Below are 25624 nucleotides of genomic sequence, written 5' to 3'. Positions count from 1 at the left end.
CACCTCTTTGATGGTGAGAGAGAATTGTGTCTCTTGGTCTCTGAGCTCTTTCATTTCCAGCCAGTCGTTTTATGAAAGAGCCATTAAACAAGCCATAATGAGCTACTGGCCCTTCAGTCTTTCTGCCCTATGCTCGGTGTTTATTATGCCGTATAATGAATTCTTATGTCTCAGGTTCAGGGATGTGTTTCCGCATAACACTGTGCCAGTTTCTTAACTCCAGTTCCGTTTCCCTGCTTCATGATATCTTTGAATTTCTCAACTCCTCTCTGCCTGCATGTTCACCCCAGCACCAGCCTGATAAATTCTCTGGTCCCCTTGCACTTGACACCCCTCATGCCCCTCTGTGCTTAGTGGCAATGCTCCTGGATGTCCACATCTCCTCTTCTTGCAAACCACATCCTAATACAGGCCTTGGAGGACTGTACTTAAAGCTACAGGGGACTACAGCATATTGAGGACAGTCTCTGATTTAAGGAATGCATTTTTTCCAACAAAATCATTTCTCTTAGGTGGAATGTTCTAGTTGATGGCAGCAACCTGCATTCCTCTGAAGAAAGGATGTGTGTGTTTCCAGATGATTAGAGTGTACAAAGGGGCTAAGAGGTCATAAGAAGCCTTGACACACCCTGGGGGGATGTTCTCTTTCTGCCTCCACCATGAGTCTCTTAGTCCTCCTCTATAGCTTGTGAGCATTTACCTGTTTGGCTCCTCCCACACCACACTTTGCAGCAATAAAATAGCTAAGAAAACAAGAAATCACATAAATATGTCATATTCATCCATCAAGGAAACACCGTGAGTGCATATTAAACATTTGTGATGTCCTCACACTTATTAACATTTATCCTTTGTTTAAATGACTGATTCCATCTGTAGGTCATACTCTGACCCAATCTGTGATCTTTGTCACTGTAATTTTGACATTTGATGTTTACTTAAACAACCAAGTAGACGTGATCAATGCCATTAGAACCTCTGAATTAAAAATTCCAGTGAAATGTTAGTTTTCATTTGAAGAGAAGTCAACTTAAATTAAAAACCTATCTCTTCAAGGAGAACACTTAGAAGAGGTACTTGAGGAGCAAAGCCATGTCATGGGCATTTTTGCATTCATTATGTTGTCTGCTCAGAAATGCCCTTGATGCATAAGCCAAGATGAAGCTATGAAAATGAGTTTTGGGTATGAGTGTGTGTGCATGTGTGTATGTAACTAGTGTTCTATTGTGGACAGCACTGACTTTTACATAGAATCACTGGAATTGATAAAATACCCAGAATTTGAATACCATGCCTCTTTCTTTTTGCAATTTATTCAGCAGTTAAGAGTCTCAGGGTAGCACAGAATTATCTCTGGTCTTCCTGACAAATTCTCCTTCTCTCTCTCTCTCTCTCTCTCTCTCTCTCTCAAAAAAAAAAAAAAAAAAAAAGAAAAGAAAAGAAAAAAGGTTGAATCAATCCTCTTTTTTTGTGGATTCCATTTGGGTCTGCCACAGATGGTTTGAATTAACCTTTCTTCAGATTCTCTCCTGGTGTTAATGACTTTGGATTATGACTATTTAAAGCAGCCAGATGTATATTGGTCCACATCTGGCAATTGTTAAAACAAAGCTACTCTATTTAACACTTACAACCTAAATATATGTCTTTACAATGAATAGGAACTTAAGAGATGATGTTTCTTTTCAGGAAGATCTTATGTTTTATTTCCAATGTGAATAATGTTCCTACTTCATTTTCTTTCAAATATATTCTTGCTCACTGTAGGATTTTCTCATGGTAAGATTTCATGGTTATATATACAGAATAAGATACAACAGGTAGGCATTGAGGATTCTCTCACTACAAGCAGCTAATTAGCATGATTTTGAGCATAGCTATAGGTAAATGTGTGGTATTCTAGAATCTTAAAAAAGAGTAACTAGCCTGCTTTAAATAATGGGGACAGAAATCCCTAAAATGATTGACTTTTAAAGTTATGTTTGGTAGAGAGGAAATAGGACATTTGACAATGAAAACATTTAAAAATGATATAAGAACTCATAGTCCTGAGAAAGTCACATAACTGCTCAGACTGGTATACTTTTCCTCTACAAGATGGTGGATAGTCCAATCGGTCAAAGGACAACAATAAATGTAATAAATGGCTTAAGGTGTACATGCATTTTTAGTTGTTTCTTATGATATACTCACAAAAAGGCCCAAGACGTAAACTTTGGTTTATAAAATTATTGAAATAATACAACCGGTGAAGAAGTAGCAGTTAGACTTTAAGGAAGAACTTATTTCTGTATCACTTTTTAAGTCCTAGAAAGCATATGACCTCCCAAAGCTCACAACAGTCTCTGGAATGAGAATGGCAGATCTTGTTGTCACATTTATTACTGATGAGAAATCTGAAGTTTGGGGAATAAGTGACCTACCTAAGTCCCTCCACTAAAAAACAGTAGGTCTTTGGCTCATATCCTTATTCTAATTCTAAAGCTTTTCATTTCTACTAAGATACAGCCAAAGCAAATAAATGAATGTATTGTCCCAAATACGGAATATTTTAATAAACCACTGACTTGATTACTAAAATAAAGAACACATTTCCAAGGTAGCCCTGGCCTGCATTATTGCTCTGCTCTTCCAAAAGACTCCTGCCCTTTAGAGAACTGGATTAATATGGCATGGAGCTCAGTAAATACTAGTAAAAATAGCAGTTATTACTGAAATGGCTTTATACTTTTCAGTACGAAAAGGAGATCAGACTAAATATATCACAGAAATTGTAATCTTAATGATTTAAAAAGCATTTGCCAGAGGGATGGATTAATAAGAATCCATTGTTTAGTTTCAAGTTTCACAGAATTTTAAGCAAGTGGTAAGTAACTCAGCAAGAATCCAGGATCACAAAGAAAATGATTAAAGCTTCAGAGAATCAGATGTATGGAGAGACATTTTTAAAAGCAGGCATTTTGATTTGCCTATTTTTAGGACAATTATGAGCACTTAGAAGCTGGGAGCTACGGATCTCAATTCTGATCTCAGATGTAGAAAGGGGAGGGCAGCAAATGTAAAGAAAATTGCATAGTGAGGTCATCGAGTAGGGCTAGGGCTGAGGCAAGGTGTCTTGAGGCAGAGAGCAACAGGCATGGGGCCGCTGAGGACATTGTCGTTGTGGTGACCTATCTCTTCTTCAGAGTCTCCTTCCCACCATCTTCATCCAGACTCTCATTATAGCTGCCAGGGTTGCTGAAATGCTTTTATCTTGTCTTCCTGCCCCAAATGCCATCACCCCATTAATATCCTAAACAAATTGTTAATACAAACTTTCTTTGGCTCTTGTTTGCTTTCTTGGGTTGTGCTAGCCAATAAATATGGTTGCAGCTAGCTACTTACAACTATTTAATTCTAAATTAATTAAAATAAAAATAATTAAAATTTCGCTTCCTTAGTCAAACTAACTACATTCCAGGTGCTCCATAGCCACATTACTTTTATAGAACATTATCTTTTATAGTTCATTTCCGTCATGATAGAACTTTCATTGGAGATGGCTGAGCTGAAGCATAACTCACACCCCCCACACAAGCATTCAAAGCCTACATTGACCTCTCCTTGCGCTTGGCACACACCCTCTACTCCACACATTTTCCTTCTCCTCTTCCTCATCATCATTACTTACAATTATAATCAAAATATTAATAGTTCTTATTTAATCTATAATATGTGCTAAGTACATACATTTCAGAAGAAGAATAGAGGAAGGGGGAGAAGGAGGAAGAAGAAAAGGAAGAACTATGCAGATTGGGTTGTTAAATCCCCAGTTCACAGAAGAGGTTTAATGAAGTATATTTACCAAAGATAAATTGCTAATGATTAGTGGAGCTCAAAGGAAAACCCAGGTCTGTCTGTTCTCATAGCCAAGTATTTTACTCTCTACCAACGATTCTTAACCAGAGACAATTTGTCCAGGCTGCCAGAACTCTTTTGAAAATGACCTTTTTAAATTATATCTCTTTAACTCAGAGAAACTTTCTTCTGGCTTTCTTTTTCTTGCTATCTCTGCCTCTGTCCTATATTTAGGAGATTCCTATTGACAAATGTTGGACTTACTGGATTGATCTGTCCTATCGCCTTTTTTCTTAACATATTTTTAAATCCCTTTTTCTATATTCAAGAAGTTTTTTTCTTTTCTTCTTTTTTTTTTAACACCTATTTATTTTTGAGAGATGGAGACCGAGCATGAACAGGGGAGGGGCAGAGAGAGAAAGAGATACAGAATCTGAAGCAGGCTCTAGGCCTTGAGCTAATGGTCAGCACAGAGCCTGACACGCAGCTCAAACCCACAAACCATGAGATCATGACCTGAGCTGAAGTCAGATACTCAACTGACTGAGCTACCCAGGTGCCCCATCAAAAAGTTTTTTCTTATCAGCTGAATTATTACTTGCCTTTAGCCCTACCAATGCTATTTTTAATTAATTCATGAACTAGTTATTTGGAAAATTATATATTAATTTCCAGAAACTTTTTTCTTATCCTCTATTTGATACTTTTGTAAAATTCATTTTTGGAAGGGAGTTCATTTTTAAAGTAGGCAATATTCTTTCAAATATCTCTGAGAAAGACAGTTGTAAGTTCCCTTGTTTCCTGAATCATCTCTATTTCCTCAGGAGTCATTTTAAAAAATATTTTCCTTGTTCATGCTGCTGGTTTTTCTCAAATGTCTTGATTTGGAGGATTTTTGTCTGTTTTTATGTATGAAGAACTGGGCTGAGGATGATAGGTAGGTAAGTTTCCTCCACAGTTGTGCAGATAGTACATCCACTCACCGTGGAAGCTGATTGCAGGTGCTGGGTCAATGGGCGGAGTCTGTCCGGAAGCAAATATCCCAGGAGAAGCACAGAAATGCAACTGGCACGTGAGCAGGTTAAGATCCCTACAGTTGTTCCAGTTCTGCATAGATTTATCTATATTAGACCTTGTTCCAAAACTGATCACTTGCTTTCATTAAAGGCTAGTTCTTGCTTTCACCTGTGGGGGCAAAAGCTTCTTTTATGGGCTAAAAATGCCCGTAGCAAGGGGAAGAAGAATAGAAAGGGCCCCAATCGTTCCAAATACATTTCTTAATGAAGAGCCATGATTTTAGTCTCATAGCTTCCTAGGACCCTGTATTTGAAGATTCTAAGCTTGGGGTCTCATAGCTTCCTAGGACCCTGTATTTGAAGATTCTAAGCTTGGGGTCTCATAGCTTCCTAGGACCCTGTATTTGAAGATTCTAAGCTTGGGGTTTCTGCTGTTGACTCAGGGAATCCTGGCGGTGTATTTCTTTCTTTCTTTGTCTTCATTCTGACTTCTAGGGTGTCTTCAAAACTTTTTCTTAGAGTTACATTATTTTCAACACTTTTATTTTAATAACAACTAGGAGAAAGGAGAAGGGTGTAATAACTCTTCCATTACCAATCATATTTCATATTCTTTACCATGAATTTTTATAGCATCAATCTAAGTTTGTACTCTTTTGCACTTATTATTCCAGTGTTCTCTCTTCACTGTTTACTAGCTAGCTGGAAAAAATATTTCCCTTTCTTGGGCCTTTTGTTTTCTATAAAATAAAGATAACATCTTATTTTCTGGGTTAAGATGGAACATATGAATGTGTGTTGAAAGCTGTAATGTAGAATACAAATATAAGCTATCTTTATATAAAAGATTTTGTCATAGGTCTTGAGTAACAAATAATGCAAACTTGGAGAATAGCCATTGTTACAAGAAAACCCTTTCCCTGTGCAATAGGAAATGCAAGGTGATGCCAGCTTGAGACTAGAATTAAAATTCCATATGCAATGAAGAAGAACCAGAAATTATGCATTAATAGAGATAATAAATAATAAATAATAAGCAGTTGTTTATGGATATGTTTTACACCTAAGGGAAAAACAAAGATAAAAGCAGACCAAGAGTGTGGTTGATGTACTGTAGTTCAATTAAAACAAATTTGAATTTTTGGTTTGGCAACGAACATATGACTTAATGTTGTGTGATCCCTTTTGATTGGCAAAATTAAGAATGTGAATATTTATGATAATAATGAGTATAATTTAGTGTTGCTAATTAGCTGCCACAAAAATCTTACTGATTTAATATGGCTTCAGTTAATTGAAGGTTTCTGCTCTGTCAGTCAAGTTGAGACATGAAGCACCAGTAAAAGGAAAATAAAGAAAATGAGAATAACAGTAAAGTGGCTTACTCATAAAAGTTGAAGAAATATGAATGAAAGTTAAATGTAGAAAGAAAGTTAAGAGTCCCAGCAGCCTTTAATTTCAACCTATTGAGAACCATTTGTGGAAAATTGATGAAAGGAATGTTTTCCCTAAATTATTAAGTCCAGCATCTTATTGATAGCCTTTATTCTTAGAAACAAACTAAGAACACATCCAACAGACAAAACAAAATAAACCAATGTGAATGTACACAGAGCGAGGCATAGACGATTCACTATCTGACAGCTATTTATTCTCATTTTCTACATGTAGTTATTACATCTGAAGCTGAATGTCTGTAGAGGATAAGTCACCAGCCATAGTTCAATGTTAATGGATCCAGTGACATAATTTAAATTCAAGGCCTCATCCAAAGGAATGTGAATAAAATGCATTTGTTTGGCTCTTTATGGCCACTATTAAAAGTAAGGGAAATGAAACCATAAACAACTAGACTCAAGAATTGGAGTAGTTGGGGCTGCTTTGTAGCATATGAAGCCATTTCTGTTGGTGGGGAGGCTCTGTTTAACTTACCCAGTCTATCTAGATAATAACTGAAGTTACAGAATGTATGTAGCGACGTAGACAAAATGTGAAATGCTAATTCAAAATGAGTTCATTCTGATGTACTTTTATTTTCTGTTGTTGTAAAGGGCTGGTACCATTCATAAGTGTTACTTTTTCCTACTCCACCTCTAAGGCCTTAGCCCATAGTTAATGTGGTGCAGATTACTTTTGTCCTCAATATTGATTATCTCTTTCTTCCTCAGTAATAATAGGACCCTTAATATTTGGAAGGGTCACGGGCACATGGACAGTCAGAATAAGATCCAGAATTCCAGGCTCCCTGGCAACAGGTGTAACCATTTGACTAAGTTCCAGCCACTAAGATATGAACTACAGTTGTGTGTGAAACTTACATTAAATGGAAGGAGTGTGCTCTTCATCACTTTCTTCCTTTCTGCTGGTAGGAATTCAGACTTGATGGCTAGAATTTCTGTAACCATTTTGAATATGAGATAACTTTGTAATGAATTTTTGTTTAAGCCACTGTTATTTGGACATTCCCCATGACTTACAGCCTACCCATGTCATCATTTGTATGACAATTTTACAACTTTACAGTTACCTTCAGATCATATTGACACTGCCTTAAAAGTCCTCTATGCTCAGGGTGCTTGAGTGGCTCGGTCAGTGAAGCGCCTGACTCTTGATTTTGGCTCAGGTCATGATCTCACGTTTTGTGGGACTGAGCCTCACATCAGGCTCCATGCGGACAGCTCAGAGCCTACTTGAGATTCTCTCTCTTCCTCTCTTTCCCTCTCTCTTTCCCTCTCTCTCTCTCTCTCTCTCTGTCCTGTCCCCTCAGTGGTCTTGCTCTCTCTAAATAAATAAACTTAAAAAAAAAAGTCCTCTATAGTCCACATCTTCATCCTCTCACTTTTACCAGTGTTTACTTTTCTTGTGATCATACACTAGACTTTAATTAGTTATTTGTTTATAGAATTCTAAATTTGGGGAAAAACACATTTTAGAAAAGAGGAAGTCTTTTAGAAAAGTTTTAAAATAAACATTATCAGCCTCAAGGTAAAAAGCCCAATAACAATGCCTTCATCCCAACAGAACTGGAATTTCTAGAGGCTATGGCTGTTACTGCTTGCAAGCAGAGTGTCTGGCACATTAAAGGCATTTAGCAAATGCTGAGTTGTAATGTAGTGAAGTAAGTACAGACTTTGAAGTCAGATACCCTTGGGTTCAAATCCACGTTGTGCCCTCATCAGCTATGAGAAATTGGGGATTTATCAAACTTCAGATGTACAAAACAGGAATGATGAAAACAACCTCATTACAGTAGTGTAGGAGCTGATGAAGGTAATTTACATGGCGGAAGCCCTGTAATTATGAGCGATTATTATGACTTTCTAATTTTTATTTCTCTACCCTGTTCTTAACAGACAAGGTAGATGCTTGGTTCTTTCTTTAATAAAGCTGAGGGGTAGAAGTTTGATAAAGACAAGGCCCAACATTAAATAACAGATAAAACCTGTAAAAGAAGGTGTTGAGGGTACTTCACAGTTCTGTTTATTGTGGTCTGTTTCCCCCTCTGCCCACTGCAGTATATAAACAAACAGGTGAAAAGGAGCAAGGAAAAAGATAAAATTATGTTAATCACTCATGGTCTCCAGAAAAGCCTGGAAATTATATACATTCTAAATTACAACACCTGAGGCCACTCTGCTCTCTGGAGAGAAGCTGGCTTGGGGAGATGTTAAGAGTCCAGCTGTCTCCTGGGACATTTATCTGCAATGCAGATTTTTCTGAGCCTTTCCTCACTATTTCAGCCTCCGGACCAACCAGCTGCTCTCAGCTCTCTCTCGGCTCTGTCTTCTCTACAGCCGGCTTCCAGGACTGTCCACCACCAGAAACATGTTCCAGATAAACATTTTCCCTCCTAAGTGACATCACAATCCCTACCGATCCCCAGCATCACAAGGCTCCATTATTGCCTGACTCCAAGAAAGGTACATTATTGAGGAACTATTTTGTGCACTCTACCTCTTACTTCACAGATGTTATCTTTTGCAGGAGCTGTCAGTCCCTGTTGCGGAGTAAAGAGTGGCATATGTCCTTGTAGGGCTGGTGGAGCCAGGACACTGGCTTTGATCTTGGAGGCAGCTGCCTGGAAGGAGCAGGCTCCCCTCCCCAGGTCTTAGTGCTGCTCAGTCTGATTTCACATGCTCTGCTGTTCCTTCTCTGCAGGATTCAACAAATCAGTCAAGCCAGGGTCGTGACTGTACATCCTTTCCTGTAGGCTAAGGTTATGCTTTCTTTACGTGCACAGATTCGTGCTCAGTTTTTTATGACTGAGCAAGTGTATTGTTGACAGGCTAATAGCCAAGATGAATGCAGCTTTGGGTTTCATTCCCTGACAGCTCCTGCCAGTTACTCTGTAGAGAAAGGGTTCTTACCATTAAGTGGCAATAATCTTTACCTCAAAATTGAGAGAATCAAATGTAGCAAGATTGTGAAGTACCTAATAAATCTTCATTTTTAAAGACTTACATTTTGTACCTACAAATAAAAATTAGATTGTAAAACAGACTCTACTTAACGTTTCTATTGCAATTGGGTGCTTAGCTATGGTGAACCATAGTGGTTGGCATTCCAATTATTTTGATTTATATTTAGTAACAACCGAGTTACAGGTAGTCAAATTTTTTCTAGTGTGTCCTTGTTTTTCTCTTTAGTCATAATAATGTAGAGTTTTATTTTAAGAACATTTTCATGAAGAGGTGTCTCATTCATTTCTACATCTTACATGAAAAAAAATAATTTTCCTGTTAGGCTTAACTTTAGCCATGTTTTATATATATGGAAAATGAGTTGTTTTGTATTGAGAAGGAAAAGTTATTTATTTTCATAAGGTATTTAGTAATCTTTGCTCTTTAAAACATTGCTTTAAAAAAGGTGAATAGTTGTTCCTTATTTATAAAGGAAACTCTTATGAATCATGTCTGAAATGCAATGAGTTTGGAAGTCAATATGCTATAAAGGTATGCTCCTGGGAGTTTTTATTTCTTTAATGTTTGCTTCCCTTGTGTCACTAATGACTTACCAAATGTGTAAATGAGAAGACCGATGATTGATTCTGGTTTTATCAATAATGGTTTTTGCATCTACTACAAATCAATTCTAGGAAGGTCAAACTACCTTTGACTGACAATGTATTTTTTCTGCTGTAGAGGACCTACAGATAAGAAAGAATGAAGGGTATTCAGCATCTTAGTCTTCTTTGAAGGAGTACTAATATTTTTTAAAATAAATCTTAATCTGTAAAGATTTACACTGTTTCTACAAAACGGAAATTAAATTGTAAAACAGACCACTTGACAACATATGGGGAAGGAGGTTGTTTACTTGTGTGGCTTGCGTTAATTCTCTGAAAGTTTAGGGTTCAACTTCATAAATTTCTTTCTTCACAGACATGTGGCATGAAAAATCTCCCAAACTAATTTTATACAACATCTGACTCAGAGGCCTATAAAATGGTTGTTATTTTTCTAAACTAGTTGTTCATCTTTTGAATTTTATCTAGTTTAAAGAGGAAATTGACCAATATGCCTTACCTTCAGTTCAGCTCAAACAAGGCTCAACTATTCATTTGCTGTTTATATTCCCCTAACAAGAAACAAATCCAGTCTCAGTTAAAAAGAAAGGAAGTTGACAGATTTAACTTACCATTGGGGTTAAAAATATAATTGACTTTAAAAAGGTTTTTTTCACATTTATTTATTTTTGAGAGGCAGAGAGTCAGTGGGGGAGGGGAAGAGAGAGCCGGAGGAGACAACAGTATATGAAGCAGGCTCAGCTGTCAGCAGAGAGCCCAACATGGGGCTCGAACCCACAATCTGTGAGATCATAACCTGAGCCAAAGTCAGACACTTAACTGACTGAGCCACTCAGGTGTCCCAAGAATATAATTGACTTTTAAAGCAATATTAAAGCTTTTAGGATTTTTTCCCCTCAAATACATTTAGGAAGAATTAGCAAAGGATGCAAAGAGGCAGTAAGCTACCCATTCAGTGATGACCTAAGTGTCGCTGAGCTCCCCGCATGGTCTTCTTCAGCCAGATGCAGAGCCACTGGGGCATCCCTCTGCTGTCAGGAGGATTGAGCTTTCTGTAAGCTCTCTGGGTCAGAATCCCAGCATTCTGAAGAGCTAGTGTAAATAGGAAGATGAATACAGAAATAAACTCTAAACTTCTTTTACTCATATTGATAATTAGCACCCACTTCCAGTAAAAGTGCGCATTTGCCCTGGGAATCTCTTTTAATCAGCTCATGGAGCAGGGAAGCAACTCTCCTGATAACTGAAAGAGACCAAGAAGACTCAGTTTCTTGTATAAACCTACTGTGGATTTTGAGCACACCAAAACTAGACCAATTCTCCAACAGAATTTTTAAAGATGTGAATTTTTATAAATGTGAAGTGCTTCTTATGGGACTTGGTGCCACTTCTCTAAAAATCAGTATGACACACTGGAAATTCTCTACCAGATTTTGAAATGGCTTCATGACTTGCCTTGTTTCCTGGAAATAGGAAGTGGACTGGCAAGAGACACTGGCGACCACACTCTCCAGCAGCCCTAGGAGGGAGGCTAATGACTCAGACATCTCACGTTCAAAAATCAAGGACTTGAACTGACTGCATTTACAACAGAAACTGTTTAATCTAAAATATCAAAGAAAGGTAAAATACCTTAAGAAAGAGGATCATGGGCTGTGCACAGCCATTTTTCATTCAGCTCCAGCCAGGGGTCAAACTAACTGGCTTCAAGCATGGGCACAGTGATAGTTGGTTGAATAGGATTGCCTGTCCACCCAGACCTGAGGCCAAGAAATGTCTGAGAAAAAGAAACCCTTTACTTTATTTAAGGTCAATGTACAGTGTGGAAATATAATATGGCATGGCTATTATTATTTTTCTACTTAGGATGTTGCCCATGAGGGATGCCTAGAAAGACCATAATACTAATAAATAATCAATAGAGAGAGCTTTATCACCTCCAATGTACCTTCATAGTTATTGTCTCTTTGAGGTAGAAATTTGAAAGTGGGGCTTAGCCCACTAGTACGTGAACAATACCCTCCTAATGATGTTCTGTTGACCTTTGATACGTAGAAAAGAGAAACAGGCACAGAGAAAACATTTAAGGGTGAGTTTTCAAAGCTTTTTTGCTTGATGGTAGGCAGTTCCTTTTACTCAATGTTAATAGCCAAGTCGGGAGAGGGGTCACCCACACTCTTTCATCCATGTTTAGCTTTTGCTCATTTCTTTGGATCCTCCATTTTTGGCCAAATAACACAATAGCTGTAGTTTTGCACATTTCTGGCAGAATTTCAATTTTATGAATAAAGGTAATGCTGTATAGGAGGACCCTTCTTTTTAGTACTGTTCTGATCTTTTCATCAGTGGAACAATGCACAAGTGCTGTTACTGGTTTCAAAGTTGATCTAACAGTCTACAGGATGTGTGTTCTCAGATGGCAAAAAAACAGATCTGGAAAAGTTTATATAATGCCAAGGTAAAGCCACAGATGTCCTGCTTTTGCTGGACAGAGGAATGTGCAATTGCCTTGGGGGAACACGTTACACATTCCAGTAAGCTAAGGGTTCTGTCCTGCTGAGCTGTGGCAGGTCCCATGGTCTGTTGGAGGATTTCGTTTTGTGTACTGTGTGCATTCATTAGTTTGCATTAATTTACCTCTGAGATTCGCTGGATCTTTCCAGCATTAAGGAGAGGTACCAAAAGAAAGCTGTAGATTAGGGTAGGGACCAAGAAAGATGAACAGACTTTTACTCTTAGAATGATTACATTTGTTTAATCATAGCTTCAATTTAGTATTTCCAGTAGACACCAAGGTATTCATGAAGTCTGTGACCGGTGCCCTTGAAGCAAGAATGCTGTACAAATCCCTGTCTTAATCTGCTCTAATCCAGATGAACTAATTTGGTAGTTTGGCCCTTGCATTAACTAACATGACTGTCACACAGGGAGTTCAATGCCCTATCTACATAATCATAAATTGTAGCAGAAAGGATTTTGCTCCTGGTCGTAAGAATCTTACCAACATTCATTTTAGTGACACATTTGTCCTTTGGTATGAATATCAGCAGTTAAAATATAATTAGAACTAAAAAAAAAAAAGATCTTAATGTGACTATCTTGCTTTCTCGGAAGATTTTTGTAAAGGATTTCTATAAAATTGGCATTGACATTTTTGCTGGAGTAAATTACTATAGCAGCCTGTTTTATGGAGAGCAGTCAGGATTTTTCCATATTATGCAGACAGGCAGGTCAATAACCCTGTGCATTTGAGTCTTGTTTGTGGGAGAACACTGTTCAGTTTTTTCTTTAATTGCTTAAGTAAAAATAACAAATAATTATCCTTCTGTAAAAGAAAATACTGATAATTATAATCTGTCAGGCATGTTGTATAGGAGGACAGGAAAGACAAAGTGTTAGTGTCGGCAAATCCCTAAACAATGCCCTGCAGACTGAAATAAACTCCCACGTCTCATGGCCTCCCCACAGAAACCCTGAAAACTTCAGGGGCTGAACAAGACTATATAGTTATGATATATTATGCATAATCAGAGAGACAGAGATTTTAAACATAGTACAAAATTTCCCCCTTTATTTTAGTGAGTATGGCAGAAATCTACTGAGAGAAAGAGATTGACAGAGAGAATGCAGAAGTGAGTAAATAGTCCTGTAAGGAAAATATTTGGATAGAAGCCACTGGACTGTTGTAAGAAACAATTTTAAAAATTCAGATTCTTCTAGCTCTATTCATTAGTCGTCTCCACTAAAATACTTTGATGAGGCTCAAGTCTGTATCTTAAGAAGTCTTGTATGGCTTTTAGACAACACTTATGAAAATAGATTTAGTCAAAATGAGATCTTTTGCATTGAACATGTACAAGATAGCTTCATTATCAGACAATAATTGGTATCAGAAAAGGACATTTAATGTGAGTCTTCCTAAAACACCAAATTTCATTTAAAACGTAGTGGAGGGGCGCTTGGGTGGCTCAGTTGTTTGAGAGTCTGACTTTAGCTCAGGTCATGATCTCATGGTCCATGGGTTCAAGCCCCACATCGGGCTCTATGCTGACAGCTTGGAGCCTGGAGCATGCTTCAGATATTGTGTCTCCGTCTCTATATGCCCCTTCCTTGCTCATTCTCTGTCTCCATCTCTCAAAAATGAATAAACATTAAGAAAAAAACCATAGTGTGAAAAAAAGTGTGAGGCAAGCTTTAGTTTGAAATAAAATTTCATAGTTAGGCATTATGAAATATATTTATTATAAGTGTAGATAGAAATTTTTACACTACAATTGTACCAATATACTAGGTCTAAGAAAAAGCTAGTGTTAACCAAAAGATAGATTGATATGCAATTTGATGCTCAGTTTGTTAGTGATCTGTATTCAGCTAATGATAAGAGGACCCAGTAGAAAAGACATTTTCCAAATTTGCAAAATGGTCTCCCTCCCTTAAAATCATATATCAAGAAATCACTCTCTTTAAGAAATCACTCATTTACAGGGTGCCTGGCTGGCCCTGTAGGTTGAGCATCCAACACTTGATTTCAGTTCAGGTCGTGATCCCAGAGATCGAGCCCTGCATCGGGCTCCATGCTGATCATGAAGCCTGCCTCAGATTCTCTCTCTGTGTCTCTCTGTGTGTCTCTGCCCCTCTCCCATGCTTATGCGCTCTCTCTCTCAATCTCTCTCTCTCTCCCTCCCTCTTTGAAAAACACACACACATACATACATACATACACACATACATACATACATACATACATACATAAAATCACCCATTTACTTGACACCACCACGGAGAACCGTTAGCAATAAGTTGTTCAGTCATTTTGATTTCTGGCTCTCACAAATAATTATTTGAAGATTATTTCTAATTATATAATCCAGAGTTGCCAGGGATGACCACACTTTTTTTTGTTTTCAGGTACAATAAAGGGGCAGGTTGTTTTTCTGGATATTACCATGTGAAAAAAGAAATAAACAAGTTGGTGTTAAAGTTATAGGATATTCACTTTGTGCATTCAATTTAATCAGAAACCAGTTAGCATCTGTCTCTGTTAAGTTGGGCATACAGAGAAGCTTTGGAAAAATCTGTACAAATTTCTTCCTTTGTTTTGATGATATCGTCTTGAATGTAATAAGTAATTATGACTTTTGATAGTTGAGATCATTTCTATGAGTCATTTGCTTTTACATCTATCTGTGAGGCTGTCTTTCCTTTCTGGAGCTGAATAATTGCATAATTAAATTGTCATTTAAAGGAACAATAACAACTGCAGAATGTCAAATGCTAACTCAAGTGACACATGATAAAGAAGATCTCATATTTGTATTTGAAGAGGACTCCCCAATAAACTTGCAGCATTAATGCTATGAAATACATTATTTGCTATTGTGTTCCTATTAAGCTCCATAAGAAATATTTATTAACCTTATATGTATTTTTCAGTGGCTTTATTTTAATGATCAGAAAAATGAATAGCATCTGCCAGTAGTATTATAAAATAATAGCAAATTCATTCAATCACCAATACTTCTTATATTACACTATACATATTCAAGGTACATTTCCAAGTAGGAGGTATTCTACTTTCCAATAGAGCTGGGAACAATATAAACATTGGATACAATTTATCATTTGAAACATTTTTAAAAGTTGAAGTATGTTCTGACTATTTAATTTTCTCCCTTCTACTAAATTAAGAGGTATATACTTAAATATAGGGAGAAACAACTATGGTGTTGACTAAGATAAATTAGTGAAGAAATCATATACACTTTGATCCAGGGGCATCCATACCAAACACATTTTTAGACACAGTAAATTATTCTCCTACTCCCTTTTAGTGGTCTTCAGTGTGAGATCATGTGGCTGCCTTACCCCTTGTTGAGTGTGGTGCATCGCTAGATCTTGACCAGTCTGGTACCTTTTTACAACAGTACCCTCATTGGGAGAACCCCAGGCAAACAGCTGATTGCTTACACCCGTTCATATTTCTAGCTACCATCTCTTATTCCCCTTGTTCTCCAAACTCCTCTAACGAATCCACTCTCTTACTGTCTCATTTCCCATCTTTTCTGTCTTCTTAACATTTTGCTAGATGTTTTCTTTCCCACTACTACTTACTGAAAACATTTTTGAGAGCTCTCCTGTGCTAATCTTATTTTAAAAATTGAATGGTTGCTTCTTAGCCTTTAGACTGAATGGCCTCTCTTTGCCACAACAATGATGCAGTGGAAAGAAAAACGAAAATTTGATTTCAGTTGACTTTGCCTCCCACCACTGACTGTGAGATCTCAGACAGATTATAAACTATCCAAAGACTGTCAAAGATTAAATATGCCACACATGCATAAAAGATATTAGTAGTAGCCACCCATTTCTCCTTGAAATCTCTTTTTCATTAGGTTTTGCTATACTGACTTGTCTTATTTCTTCATTATTGTCTTTGTTAACTGTTCCTCATCCTGCCAGCCTACTGATGGTCTGTCCCAAGACACTTGTTCCATATATAATTGATCAGCTTGTCTGATTCCATTCAATTCAAGATTAATCTTCCTAAAAGTTAACTGATTCATAAATTCCAAACTGACTAAAACCTTCAAGGAATTCCTGTTACTGTAGAATAAACATACGTTCTTCCAATCAAGATTCCAAGCTCTCTATCATGGCCTCAACATATATTTCCAATTTCCGCCAAATTCCCTGTGTACCAATTACTTGTAATTTTCATTGCTTGCATCTTCTCCTGCTTCTCTTCTTTTACTTCTACTATTTTCTCAAATTCTTCTCTTCTTTTTAAATTTTTTTGATGTTTATTCATTTTTGAGAGGTGGAGAAAGACAGAGCACAAGTGGAGACGGGCAGAGAGAGAGAAAGAAAGAAACACAGAATCTGAAGCAGGTTCCAGGCTCTGATCTATCAGCACAGAGCCCGACATGGGGCTCAAACCCACGGACCATGAGCCAAAGTCAGACACTTAACCAACTGAGCCACCCAAGGACCCTCAATTTCTTCTCTTCTATCCCTCTTCCTTCCTTATCCAATTCATACATAACTATAAAGTTTGTCTGTTTTTTAATGTTTTAATCTTTATTTTTGAAAGAGAGAGAGAGAGAGAGAGAGGCAGGCAGGCAGGCAGACAGAGCAGGAGCAGGGTAGGGGCAGAGAGAAGGAGGCATGGAATCTGAAGCAGGCTCCTGTCTCTGAGCTGTCAGCACAGAGCCCGATGTGGAGCTTGAACCCACAAACTGCAAAATCATGACATGAGCCAAAGTTGGACAGTTAACCGACTGAGCTGCCCAGGTACCCTAAAGTTTGTCTTAAATACCATGCTGTCCTGAATAACTGAAATCCAGCAAAATCTTTCCTTGGACTCAGTATAGGCCCTGGTTTGTATTGTTTCATCTATATCCTCACACTGTGCTTTGTCTTATAGTTAATTACCATCTCAGATATGATTATATAAGCTCCTTAAAATCAGGGAGGGTGTTTCATGCATTTTTTAACAGGGTCTGAGTAGACAGGGGATAATTTAGTGTTTAATGTATAGTAACCAATAAAGAAATACTCAGAATAAGTATTCTGAATACGTTGTTCCACTATGGGAAGATTTCCTACGGCTTGCGCTTAAACCTCTTGGAAACTTTAGCTGCTAAAAAAAAAGAATGTTTACTGGATTATTATGATTATTTACATATGTTATGAATTAACATACCCAATGGGCCATTGATTTTTTTTTAGTAATAGCTATACTGAGATATAATTCACATGCAAAAATTCAGCCTTTTAAATTGTACAATTCAGTGATTTTTATCAGAGTTATGCAGAGCTATGCAGCTGTCTTCACTACTTACTTTTAGTACATTTTCATCCCCTCCCTAAAAGAATGCTGATACTTATTAGCAGTTCCTCCCCATTTCCACCTCATATGTACTCTAGGCAACTGCTAATCTAGTTTTTGTTTGTGTGGATTTTCCTTCTGGACATTTCCTATAAATGAAGTAATATAACATGTGGTCTTTTGAGAGAGGATTCTTTCACTCTGTCATATTTCATGGATTCATTCATGTTATGGCAAGAATTGGTGCTTCATTGCCACATTTTTTAATCCATTTATCAGTTGATGGACATTTGAGTTGCAGAGTCACTGACTTTTATTTTTATTTTTATTTTTTTTAATTTTTTTAATAGTTTATTTTCCAACTGGTTTCCATAATATACCCAGTGCTTCTCCCCACAAGTGCCCCTCACCATGACCATCACCCCCTTCCCTTCCTCTGCCTCCCCCTTCAGTCCGTGGTTCATTTTCAGTATTCATTAGTCTTTCATGATTTGTGTCCCTCAGTCTCCCCAACTCTCTTTCCCCCTTCCCCTCCCTATGGTCCTCTGTTAGGTTACTCCTGTTAGACCTATGAGTGCAAACATATGGTAGCTATCCTTTTCTGCCTGACTTATTTCGCCTAGCATGACACCCTCAGCGTCCATCCACTTCCCTACAAATGGCCATTTTTCATTCTTTCTCATTGCCACGTAATACTCCATTGTATATATATACACCACATCTTGATCCATTCATCAGGTGATGGACAATTAGGCTCTTTCCATGATTTGGCTATTGTTGAAAGTGCCGCTATGAACATTGGGGTACATGTACCCCTATGCATCAGCACTTCTTACCCCTTGGGTAAATCCCCAGCAGGGCTATTGATGGGCCATAAGGGAGTTCTATCGATAGTTTTTTGAGGAGCCTCCACACTGTTTTCCAGAGCGGCTGCACCAGTTTACATTTCCACCAACAGTGTAGGAGGGTGCCTGTTTCTTCACATCCTCGCCAGCATCTACATTCTCTTGATTTGTTCATTTTCGCGGCGGAGTCACTGACTTTCAAAGCCCAGTAATTATTTACTTAAATGCCCTCCTTTTGTGCATATGAAACTAAAGCCCAAAGAGGTATTCATAGACTTTTAACTAGTCATTGGGTTTCTCATTATTTTAGATGCTAGGTAGATAACTATATGATGAAAGCATTTTTTTAATTCATTCTTCCACATGATTAATAAATAGCTATCGACCACCAAGTCCTTATGGTCTGGGTAGCAAAATCAGTTATGGCCTTCATCCCTATGAAGCCTAAAGTCTAGTGGGTAAAATGCTTTAGGTCAAATAATCACATAAATAAGGGCAAAATTAGAACTATAAAAAGTGCTATGAAGGAGAGATTCATGAATTGTGCTTGTCAGAGAGGATAATTTAGCTATGATCTATGAAAACCTAATACTTAACTAGCCAAAGAGGGTAGAAAGGAGCATTTTAGGTTGAACCAAAGCCCATGCAAGGGCCCTGTGGCCACAGAAGGAGGAATGCAAGATGTAACAGGAGACCAGGGAGTAAGGGGACCATAGTATAGAAGGAGGAAGGAGAGATAAATAAGTCCAAGTGTGGCAGGATATTCCAGAACAAGGTAATGTTTTTAGTCTTTTCCCCAAGACCATTAGATCCTTGAAGTATTTTTGTCTCAGAACAATGTAAGCAAAAAGGAAATGTACATTGCATTACATCTCTCTCCCAGGGCTTAGATGCAATAAAAAAGGTAAAACTTGCTGGGCAATATGTATCTGTTTTACGAAAACTTGTGGTAGAATCTGTGGCATTTAAAGTTTCTTTCACTGAATTCCTTGTAATCCAAAGTGGAAACTTGTGTTATTTTAACAGAATAAACAGGCTTCTTATTAGAATTCTCCAATTCAATTTTGTAAAGAGCTATTCTTTCCAAACCTCCTACAGAATAAGTAACCAAAGCTACTTGAGAATAAATAGATATATAAAGGTCATATTTTTTCCACTGCACAATAACCATGTTTTAGACCTGTGATATCTAAAGAGTACGGAAATAAACTGCAAATGGTTAATACCTAATTTTTAGCCCAACTGCTTTTAACTTGAGGTTTGTTAGATCCGAGCTAGTATATGAAGGGGACCCAGGAAGTTTTTGTACAAATAAAGGTCATGCCTACATTGGCGTTGATTCGAACTTCCATTAAATTTTATAAAGAGTCTATCACACACAAAAAGCTAAAAGTCAGATTTTTTGAGAAGAGAAATAACCCATAAATTACTAGGGAAAATACTTGGGGTTATTTTAGATCACTTATAGAAGTTTAAGCTTATGCAATTAAAAATAACAAAAACTAATAGCTATTGCTAAGCTAATATCTTGAGAACAATATCCTCCTTTTTTTCAATTGATATAGTCATAATAACAAGTTCATAATTATTCTAATAAGATTAGTTATATATTGTATTCTTGTTATTTCTCAAATTGGGATCTCTAGATCACCCTCTTAGAGTTTTGAGTACCTATGAGAGATATAGATTTCTATACCCACTCCATACACCTGTGATCAGAATCCCTGAAATGAAACCAAGAACTCTGAATTTTTAAGCAGTATCATAGGTGATTTGATGTCTGACTGTTGAAAGCTCTATAATGCATGATAAATAGCAACACTTTTTCTTTTCGCTGTTTTGACAAATCATTCCTATCAATTCATTGGGTTGTGTCATAACACCAGTACCATATATCAGTGAATGTACGTTAGACCTTATACAAGAAGCTTTCCCTAACCTATCCCTAGTCTTTAGAACCATTCTACAGGAGAGTAGATATTACTATTTGCAATTTATAGATGAAGAAATTATGGCCGGATGAAATCGAGTAACTGGCTACATAGAGGTGTGGCTGGCCCTCGAACCTCTCTTTCCACTCTATTTAGCAGACACATGCTGTAACAGTTATGCCAGTGACCCACTGCTAGAAGTATGCAGGAAGAAGAACATGAATTGAGTTATGTGTGAGTCGAACAGCTCTGGTCAGCATCCACTGAAATCCACAGTCCTCAGCAAAATTACAGATTCTAATGAACAAAGTATAACACATGAGCCCCTCTTGCTAAGCACAACTGTCTGACACATTTCTAAAAGAAGCTTCCAGAGGTAACACTTTATAGGCAGGAATAGTGTGACTATGAGAAAACTGCTTCCAGCTGTTATTATTTAACAAGCAAAAAATATAAAGGAAAACCCAATATTATATCATGCAAAGTGACCCTAAAATCTACCAGTATGTATCACTACCGAAAAAGAAAAGGAAGAAAGCTCTGTGTAACTCGATAAAGGAACTGGAAGACAGTCTGTGGGCTTCTTTAAAATATGAGCTTTTATAATATTCCTGCCTAAGAGAGATGGCTCTGTGTTCTGTGTGTGCTCTATCACTTAATTATGCTTTATCTTACTCAGTGCCTTCTTTGGGCACTAATCATTCAATTTAAAAAACTGACAGTCATCTCTATTTTGTAGTCATTTACTTGAACCGAGTTCAAACTTCTTGCCAAAACAATAGATATAATATAATCAATTCTGGCAATTTTGAGAGTGACAAAGAACAAATTATTGTAGTTATCATTTAAAATTATGCTTGCAATTGGGCATCTGGGTGGCTCAGTCAGTTGAGCATCTAACTGTGGCTCACATATCATGAGTTCGAGCCCTGCATCAGGTTCTGTCCTGACAGCTCAGAGCCTGGAGCTTGCTTCAGATTTTGCATCTCCTTCTCTCTCTGTCCCTCCCCCACTGTGCCCTCTCTCTCTCTCTCTCTCTCCAAAACAAACATTAAAAAATATGTTTCCATTTTAGTTATGAAGTCATCAAATGAAGAAATTTAATTTAAGGTCCCTGCTGAAAACTGATGGCGCTATTCAGTCAGCAGCTGTAGTGAGTAATTTGTTAAATGAATAGGAAAACTATTAAATAGACCTTTCTCTTTACACTGAAACTTCAGAGGCTGTTAGGTGATGCTACACGTTAATCCAATACACAAGAACACGGTGAGAAATGAATGGTAGATGTCTTTTGTGATAGTGCGTGGACCCCTTTAACACACAACTTCATATTAGAACAAATTGCAAAGGGAGTCTTACTTAAGGACAGATAAACTTATAAACAGTCTTCTGACAAATAAAGGTCCTTATGTGGAAGGATTGGAATTATATGTGTTTTCATACAAACAATTTAGTAGAAATCGGAGTTTCAGATTTTATTGTTATTTTAAAGTTGCATCAGTTTCTAATGTGTCCTCACACTTTCGTGTCTATGCTCTACTATAATGGTTTTCAGAGAATTTCTGGAAGCAATTGATAAGATTGCCTTCCATTAAACCAGGGTCTCTTCCCCCTGTGGTCACCAGATCTCCAAAGAAACTGAGAGAGTAGTGGAGGAGGTTGTGCAGAGAGAAAACATTGAGTCCACACTCACTAGATAGAGCCCCCAAAAACATGAGACAAAGAAGTAAGGAGTGGCTTGCAGCCTAACTTTTAACTGCCCCCCCCTTTTCTTAGGTGCATGAGTTTTCTTTGAGCTGAATGACTTCGTTTGGTGTGGCATTGAAAAATAGGATGGATGTGAGATGGAAAAAGTGAAATTATAAATAAATTAAACTAAACAAGACCACTCTGTTGTAGGATCTGTACTCCTTCATGGAGAAGCTACTTCTAAAATCCCTAAAGTTGAAGTCCTTGTCGAAGGTGAACTAACTCAGCTCGCCAGGTGCAAGGGGACCCACAGAGCAGGTGGCTGGCACCTCACAGTGGAGGGAAGATCCTGGAGAGATGGGGGCGGTCAGTGGTAGGTGGGCAGGGTCCTGCATATGCAGTTGGAAGACTCTCGGGCTTTTCTGATGTGACACTTGGGAATCACAGTTGTTAAATATAATACAGTTTTAAAGTCTCAATAATTTTGTTTAAAGACTGTTGATTCTTCATTGTCTCTAGACTAGTTCTAAAAACCATTCTCAGATTGAGAGGGCAGCACCTTACCTCTGAAGTAGACTTTGGTGCCTGCAAATACCAAAAGTGGCTGATGTAGCCCCAGAAGCTCCCAGGAGAACCCTAGCTATGCATCAGCAGCCCTCACGTTTCCTTTGGAACAACAGTAATTAGAGCAGCTGGAATATTTGCAACCTCATTGGTTCACTTGCTGTTTTTTTTTTTTTTAAAGCTTAGGCTTTAATCTTATTTTCATATGTTTTTATATAAATCAAACCCATGTGGCTTGATTATAGATGTTAAGTGGCCACTGGGAGCTGTAGATAAAAACCTTTCTGAAGCAGGCAGGGCTTGGGGTTCTCTGGTATCTGGCTACAGCCCCTTAGTTCCTGTCTCTGTGCCCCTCCTCCTGTGTTAATTTCCTAATGCCTCCTCCTCCATTCCAACTGCTCTTCCTCTCAGTGGTGTCTATTTACTTAAATCTAAGCCAATTAAATAAAGCATAATAATAGAACACCCTTCTGAAAAGAGCACAAAGGACAGGAATTGCATGGCCACTGACACAATAATAGAGGAGGGGAAAAACATTTTAAAAAGCTCCCAAGCAGACACTCTGCCTCCTCCTTTGCCTCCTATTTATAGTGAGGCAAACTCTTTTGTTACCAGCATCTCTGTGTCAAGCCCTCCCCTTTTGTTTAGTGAAATCTTAATGATATATCCTTGTGTGTTTTCATATCTCTAAGTTTACTGATAGGAGAATTATTGCATCTTGCATGCCTGAATATTGTTATTGAATTGCTAAAACATCCAGGAGTGCTAATATAGTACATTCAGGTATATTTTAAGGGAAGCTTTTATTTTGATGTATTTTCTCACACAATAAGTAATATTCTCACTCAATTAAGAAATCTTCACTTTTCAAAATGGGTCATTACTGGAAATTTCTGTAGTAATAACATGTTGGCTGCCACTGTTAAGAAAATAACTTAGGAAAGAAGTTATTTCAAATTAGCATTACAGAAAGGGACGGGTAGGTGCCTACTTAGTCCCCACTGTGCTGATTAAGTATCACACATTGCGTCTTGAACAATATGCAACAAGAGATGAAGGGGCTGACTCAGCTGGAGATCACCCTTAATTGTAAATACTTCTCCAAGCCTTCGGTGAGTTGGTGAAATCCCTCTGCTTCTAGAGCTTCTAAGTTTTGGGGCTAAAAGTAGATTTGTCAGAATTTCATCTTTCCCACCAGATGACTACAGCACAGCAAGTTTTTTCCTATCTTTGGTGGAGCCCCCTTTCCTAAATGCATGCCTTTTCAAATTCACCAGCAGTCAGGATGTCTCCCTCAGAGAGTGCAGGAGCTCTGGCAAAGAACATCATCACTCAGCTGAAGTCTGACTTTTTTAGACCACAGCTGGAATCTGCATGCTCACAGGGCCTCAGAAATAGCCCAGTGCTCTGTCATCGGGGTTCAACCAAATGCCTCCTCTGCTTCCCCAGTGAAATCTCTCTTTGCTCCTGCAGGTTGACAGATGGCTCCCAGCAGGTGACCTTGGGCTATTAGTAAATGAGATGCTTTCTCTCTCTGGCACAATCCTTCTCAAAGACACTCTCTATTCTAAGAACTTACAAAAGGCATTTGGCTGCTAAGCAAAATTAAAGAAAAGAGTTGAACCTAAGAAACCATAATACATGACTAATATGTATATTACATAATACATAGTAACACATAATAAGTAATAATACATAATACATGACTAATACATAGTCTCTTCACAAGGGATGCAGTAGTGCTAAATGGTGAAGGAATACCATCGGAGACCTTACCATTTTCCACAATTGTCAGACCACTTTTCTACAAAGGATTTTCTTTAACTCTTGCAGCAACTCTATAAGGGAAATCTCATTAATAATCTCCATTTTATTGATAAAACTAAGGTTTCAAAAACTTAGCAGGTCTGCCCAGTGTTACACAGCCAGTACGTGATAGACCAGTGTTCCAACACAGCATCCATATCCAAAGTTTGTGTTATTTTTTTATTTTTAAAATGTAACTTAATCAAACCCTAGTCAGGATGGTTAGGAAAATAAACTGTTACCATTCTTATCATTATTCATTCATTCAGCCTTTGCTAATCACCCACTTTCAAATCAGGGAAGCAGTAAGCCAGGTAATAAGGAGATTTCACTGCTTAGAATAGAGGAGTTTATATATACAGAATTAAAGCATCAACACACTTTTCTATCTTTTTTGCAGTATATACCTCAATTTTTCATTCATTTGTTGTTATTAAGCACTTGCTACCAGACAGGGAGTGTTGTATTAAATAGAAAAGAAAATGACCCCTGCTCTCTAGAGCCTACAGATTCATTGGAGTGGGATGGGGTGGGATGGAAGAGATATTAAACAAATAAATAACACACAGTGCTGCTAATGGTTAGGGAAATAGACTGTGGTAGAGGTATAAATTGCTAATATTTTTTGATTCTACTTGAAAATCTAGTAGCCTTATTTGAAGAGCATTGTACACTCTTATATGGCTTCATATTTTTTGTTCTTCATTTGTATTCATTTTGAATTCAGAATACTATTTTAAAAAAGGATGTATCATGTATTTGATAGAAACCAATAGCTTCTAGGATTGAAATAAACCAGAAAGAAGATGGGGCTACACATTTGTTTCAATTTCAATAAGTTTCATTCACAGCAAAAGATAATTCACATGAATGCCAAATAGGTGATAAAAACAAGCAGCACGTGCCTGGAATTGGTTGGGGAGATTTCATAGAGAACAGTGCTCCCATTCAAGGAGGAGTTGACAGAGATGGAGGAGGGAGGAGACAGGGAGAGAGGAAGAGAAGAAAAAGAGAAAGAAGATGACTTTGAAGAGGGAAAGAAGATACAAGAAAATACGAAACTATAGATAGAAGAAGACAAT

The 25624-nt window shown here is 37.6% G+C and overlaps 1 protein-coding gene across 14 annotated transcripts in view; it reads left to right on the top strand.

Moving 5' to 3' along the window:
* Positions 1-25624, top strand: part of MAP2 (microtubule associated protein 2) — a 274592-nt gene that overhangs the window by 144473 nt on the left and 104495 nt on the right. For 10 of the 14 annotated variants that reach the window (XM_029933945.1, XM_029933948.1, XM_029933947.1 and 7 more), the window contains one exon: positions 8594-8773. The exons of the other annotated variants lie outside the window; for them this stretch is intronic. The gene's annotated coding sequence lies outside the window, so the exon portion shown is untranslated. The remainder of the gene's footprint in view (positions 1-8593; positions 8774-25624) is intronic. 14 annotated transcript variants of the gene reach the window in all.

Source organism: Suricata suricatta, chromosome 3 (assembly GCF_006229205.1).
Source record: "Suricata suricatta isolate VVHF042 chromosome 3, meerkat_22Aug2017_6uvM2_HiC, whole genome shotgun sequence".
In the NCBI taxonomy this organism is placed as follows: domain Eukaryota; kingdom Metazoa; phylum Chordata; class Mammalia; order Carnivora; family Herpestidae; genus Suricata; species Suricata suricatta.
This window is presented reverse-complemented; position numbering and strand designations above follow the sequence as displayed.